We start from the raw sequence: 6,458 nt of genomic DNA on the forward strand, positions 1-6,458 counted from the left end.
GGAACATTTTTTTATGAGGCCCTCTTCCACGTCTTTTCCAAGGTGCATTGGAGTGCCTCCCACTTTTTGGCAGCCCTTGCATTCACTGCATAGGCAAACACAATGGGAGACCCACTTCCTAATAATGGGAACATTGTTTTCAGGAGGTCCTCCTCTAAGTCTCTTCAAAGGGGTATTTGGGTGCGTCCAAATTTTGGGTAGCCCTGCCACTCACTGCATACGCAATAACAGTATAGGAGACCCATTCTTTAGTAATGGGAACAAAAAAGCATAGCCGGCTGATGGCTCTCTAAGAATAGTAAAGGCTGCCTGATGGCCCTATAAAAATAGGCTTTGTGACTTTCAGAGTCCCTCCTTCATAATGAAACAGGATGTGGCTGATAATGTCTCACACCCCACATGGCCAGATGAATGCATTTGTCACGGTTGAAAGAAATGCAAAAGTGTAAAAATGCATCAAAAACGCTACGTGTGAACATAACCAATTGTTAGAAACCTCCTGTTTGTTTTTTTCCATCTTCTGTTTTGCGGTCACGTGACCATCTGCCTTTATATTCCAGCTCTGCCCTTTTGGCTGGCTGGACTTCAGTGTTTGACTGTTTCTCTAGCCAGGTGCTTCGGTGCCTTTCTCTGTCAGTTCGCTTGGTCCTTCTGGGACCTATAGTACCTTTTTGTCAGTTTGTCTTTTTGTGTTCTGCAACAACTTATCTGTTTAGGAGGTGTCCTTAGTTCTTTTAGGGACCCCTCCCCTTATGCTATAGGTCTTCGTTCAGACTAGCCGAGGACTAAGGCGGGTCTGTTCGCTACAAACAGTCAGCCTGCTACATCGTAGGGATTCAGCTTAGTCTTACTCTAAGGACAGCTTTCCCCTATCTTTCCTTAGTACTTGTTGCAGATCATAACAGTAAGTCCAGCCTAAAAAACTAAAAGGAAAGAAATTCGGGGATCAGTATGGTTTCCATCCAGGATTTGGCTCAACACTTGCAGGGATTGTCTCTGGATGTGGCCGAGCTACATCAACACATGAGTAGCTGTTCTGGAGTGCACTTTGTGGAACCCAAGGTAGGACTGTCTGATGTTTTTTATGGTAAACAGCAAGACTTGTTTCCTTTAAAAATGCTTGTTTGTTATATTTTCGTTTGAGACCAAGGTCCTCTGGGAATGAATCACAGCGTATTGGTTTTATTATGTCACTTTTGTGCAATGAACCACAGGGGTGAGCCTTTTCTCTCCAACCTAATGATCCATGCTTAAGGTCTGTAGAAGAATTTTTTTCTGCTATGGGTCTATTATACGACGATCCTGATAGAATCTCATCTGCTGAGGCAGAACTCAGGCGTTTGAATCAGGGGTCAGGTGATGTTGAAAATTATTACACACACTTCAGAAGATGGGCTTCAAAAGTCTTATGGAATGATCCTGCTCTGAAATGTTTATTTCTTGCTGGTCTGAGTGAAAGGGTTAAGGATCTGCTAATTGCATTCCCTGCACCTGAGACTCTGCAGGATGCCATGCAATTAGCTGTTCATGTGGACAGGAGGCTGAGGTTCAGGCTGAATGAGGTAAAGACTCCTGTAATGTCAGGTCCTAGCCCCCAGAAACTCTTCTCAGATGGCAGAGAACCAATGGAGGTTGGGGCAATGTCACTCCGCTCTCAGGAAAGAGACCGGAGGTTCGCTGAGGGATTGTGTCTTTATTGTGGTAAAGCTGACCATTTGATTAAATATTGTGAGATTCGTTTAAGTAAAGGGAAAAAAAAGTCAGGTACACCCGTATTGATTGTTTACGCTCTGCAGGAGTATTTCTTTCTGTGAGTACGACTTTGCAGGGAGATTTGATTGAATTTCAGGTATTTGTGGATTGTGGTTCAACACTTAATGTGATTGATAAAAGGTTTTTGGAAAAACTTAACTTGAAATCCAAACCTTTGTCATCACCTATTTCTGTGATTGCAACTGATAACACTCCCTTGAAATGTATTACTCACAAGGTTGCTGCATTTCCCCTCACTATCAGTGGAGTTCACCAAGAAATTTTGGACTTAGTTGTATTAGATAATTTACCCTCCCCAGTTGTTCTAGGATTGCCTTGGTTAAAACTGCACAATCCTTTACTGGACTGGTCTACTAATGTGATTAAGTCTTGGAGTCCGAAGTGCTATGATAAATGTTGTAATGGTCGTATTGCGGCTGTGGAAAAAGGGGAATTACCTCTACCTATTCAAGATTTTTGGAGGGTTTTATCAGAGGAGGAGTCGCAAGTTTTACCTCATATGGATTATGATTGCGCCATTGAGTTTGTTTCGGGAGCTACTCTTCTCAAGAGTCGCTTGTTTAATTTGACTATCCCTGAAAGAAAGGCCTTGGAGGAATACATACAGACTAGCCTGACTGCTGGTCACATTAGACCTTCTAAGTAGTGTTGAGCCACCCCCGTAGTGTTCGGGTTCGGTTCGGTTCGTCGAACACCGGGATGTTCGAGGAACTGTTCGTCGAACTGTTCGTCGAACACCTTAGAACACCGCCGAACACCGTTAAAACCAATGGCAGGCAAACAAAAACACATAGGAACACATAGAAAACACCTTCAAAGGTGTCCAAAAGCTGACAAACTGCTCAGAAGACGCTTTCTTTAAAAAAGCCGGCCGGCAATTCAGCAGCGGCATACACCGGTACCCGACAATTTAGACATGAAGGAATAGAGCATCACACATAGATTAGATAGATAGAAACATGTCAGTCACATATATATGAAGTACAGTGACAGTGTTTCTTACTGTACTTGTCATTTAGTGTAAAGGATTTATTAAAAAATATAATAGTGTTTTCGTGCACCGTCTCTTTAAAAAAGCCGGCCGGCAATTCAGCAGCGGTACCCGACAATTTATAACAGACAGAATAGAGCTTCACACATAGATTAGATAGATAGAAACATGTCAGTCACATATATATGAAGTACTGTGACAGTGTTGCTTACTGTACTTGTCATTTACTGCAAAGGATTTATTAAAAAAAATAATAGTGTTTTCATGCACCGTCTCTTTAAAAAAGCCGGCTGGCAATTCAGCATCTGTACCCGACAATTTAGAATAGAAGGAATAGAGAATCACACATAGATTAGATAGATAGAAACATGTCAGCCACATATATACGAAGTACAGTGACAGTGTTGCTTACTGTACTTGTCATTTAGTGTAAAGGATTTATTAAAAAATATAATAGTGTTTTCGTGCACCGTCTCTTTAAAAAAGCCGGCCGGCAATTCAGCAGCGGTACCCGACAATTTATAACAGACAGAATAGAGCTTCACACATAGATTAGATAGATAGAAACATGTCAGTCACATATATATGAAGTACTGTGACAGTGTTGCTTACTGTACTTGTCATTTACTGCAAAGGATTTATTAAAAAATATAATAGTGTTTTCATGCACCGTCTCTTTAAAAAAGCCGGCCGGCAATTCAGCATCTGTACCCGACAATTTATAACAGACAGAATAGAGCTTCACACATAGATTAGATAGATAGAAACATGTCAGTCACATATATAATAAGTACAGTGACAGTGTTGGTTACTGTACTTGTCATTTAGTATTAAAATAAAGGATTTATTATTAAAAAAAATTGGCGTGGGGTTCCCCGTAATTTTAGTCTCTAGCGGAGGTTAAGCAGACAGCTGGGGCAGATGTTTGAAGCCTGGGAAGGGGGTAATACCCACGGAGCTTCCCAGGCTACTAATATCAGCCCCCAGCTGAATACCTAGCATTTACTAGCTATTAAAATGGAGGACCCCCCCAAAAAAAATGACGTGGGGTCCCCCCTAAATTAATAGCTAGCAAAGGCTAGGCAGACAGCTGGGGGCTGATATTAATAGCCCAGGAAGGGAGCCATGAATATTGGCCCCCTCCCAGGCTAGAAACACCAGCCGTCAGCCGCCCCAGAAATGGCGCATCCATAGGATGCGCCAATTCTGGCACTTAGCCTCGCTCTTCCACGCTGCCCTGGTGCGGTGGCAGGGGGTAATAGGGTTGGGGTTGATGTCAGCTTATAATGCCAGCTGACATCAAGCCCAGGTTAGTAATGGAGAGGCGTCTATAAGACACCCCCATTACTAACCCCATAGTCAAAGTTAAAAAAAAAACACAAACACCCAGAATAAAGTCCTTTAATTGAAATAAAGACACAATTCTTTATTGTTCTAAATTAAACCATACTTACCATCACGCCCATTCCAGCTGAAGCCAACGATCTCCTGCAATAAAAGAAAAATAATAAAGCAACCTCATCCTTACCTTTCCATGGTTCCCAGGACAGCTTCAGCTCTGCTACATCGAGATGACAGGTTGGACCGCAGCAGAACGCTGCCATCCAGCCTGTCATCCCGCAGACACTGAGAAGCGCAGGCATGCTTGCGCTCCTCAGTGTCTGACTGTGACGGCATCCAGATGAGCCGACAATGAACTCGGCTCACCTCATGTACGTCACTGACAGCGTGGGAAAATTCTCCTGCACTCAGCGCTTCAGCGTGAGAATTTTCCCACGCTGTCAGTGACGTGCATGAGGTGAGCCGAGTTCATTGGACATGACCTCGGCTCATCTGGATGCCGTCACAGCCAGACACTGAGTAGCGCAAGCAAGCCTGCGCTTCTCAGTGTCTGCGGGATGACAGGCTGGATGGTAGCGTTCTGCTGCGGTCCAGCCTGTCATCTCGATGTAGCAGAGCTGAAGCTGTCGTGGGAGCCATGGAAAGGTAAGGATGATGTTGCTTTATTATTTTACTTTTATTGCAGGAGATCATTGGCTTCAGCTGGAATGGGCGTGGCGGTAAGTATGGTTTAATTTAGAACAATAAAGAATTGTGTGTTTATTTCAATTAAAGGACTTTTTTCTGGGTGTTTGTGTTTTTTTAAATACTTTACTAGAAATTCATGGTGGTCATGTCTAATATTGGCGTGACCCCATGAATTTCGGGCTTAGGGCCAGCTGATAATGCCAAGCTGGCCTTAACACCTTTATTACCCAGTGAGCCACCGCACCAGGGCCCTGGATGAGTTGGGTACAGCGCCAGAAGATGGCGCTTCTATGAACGCGCCATTTTCCGGGGCGGCTGCGGACTGCAATTTGCAGCGGGTGGGGCCCAGAAAGCTTGGGCCTCCCTGCGCTGCAGATTCCAGCCCCCAGCTGCCTGGTTGTACCTGGCTGGACACAAAAATAGGGCGAAGCTCCACGTATTTTTTTTTTAAATTCATGAAATTCATGGAATAATTAAGAAAAAAAGGGCTTCCCTATATTGTTGTGTCCGGCTAGGTACAAATAGGCAGCTGGTGGTTGGGAGCAGCCCGTTCCTGCCTGCTGTACCTGACTGGACACAAATATAGGGCGAAGCCCCACATCAATTTTTTTTTTCATTATTTCATGAATTTCCTGAAATAATTTAAAAAAAATTGACGTGGGGCTTCGCCCTATATTTGTGTCCAGTCAGGTACAGCAGGCAGGAACGGGCTGCCCCCAACCACCAGCTGCCTATTTGTACCTGGCCGGACACAACAATATAGGGAAGCCCTTTTTTAAAAAAATTATTTCATGAAATAATTTTAAAAAAATTGACGTGGGGCTTCGCACTATATTTGTGTCCAGCCAGGTACAGCAGGCAGGGACGGGCTGCCCCCAACCACCAGCTGCCTATTTGTACCTGGTTGGACACAACAATATAGGGAAGCCCTTTTTTTCTTAATTATTCCATGAATTTCATGAAATAATTTAAAAAAAAAATGCGTGGGGCTTCGCCCTATTTTTGTGCCCAACCAGGTACAACTAGGCAGCTGGGAGCTGGAATCCGCAGCGCAGGGAGGCCCAAGCTTTCTGGGCCCCACCCGCTGCAAATTGCAGTCCGCAGCCGCCCCAGAAAATGGCGCGTTCATAGAAGCGCCATCTTCTGGCGCTGTAGCCAACTCATCCAGGGCCCTGGTGCGGTGGCTCACTGGGTAATAAAGGGGTTAAGGCCAGCTTGGCATTATCAGCTGGCCCTAAGCCCGAAATTCATGGGGTCACGCCAATATTAGACATGACCACCATGAATTTCTAGTAAAGTATTTAAAAAAACACAACACCCAGAATAAAGTCCTTTAATTGAAATAAACACACAATTCTTTATTGTTCTAAATTAAACCATACTTACCGTCACGCCCATTCCAGCTGAAGCCAATGTCTTCTGCAATAAAAGTACAATAATTAAGCAACCTCATCCTTACCTTTCCATGGTTCCCACGACAGCTTCAGCTCTGCTACATCGAGATGACAGGCTGGACCGCAGCAGAACGCTGCCATCCAGCCTGTCATCCCGCGGACACTCAGAAGCGCAGGCATGCTTGCGCTCCTCAGTGTCTCGCTGTGACGGCATAAAGATGAGACAAGCTCATGTCCAATGAACTCGGCGCACCTCATGCACGTCACTGACA

Source organism: Phyllobates terribilis, unplaced genomic scaffold, assembly GCF_046119375.1.
Source record: "Phyllobates terribilis strain yellow unplaced genomic scaffold, ASM4611937v1 Scaffold_1__5_contigs__length_1240528914, whole genome shotgun sequence".
Classification (NCBI taxonomy): Eukaryota; Metazoa; Chordata; class Amphibia; order Anura; family Dendrobatidae; genus Phyllobates; species Phyllobates terribilis.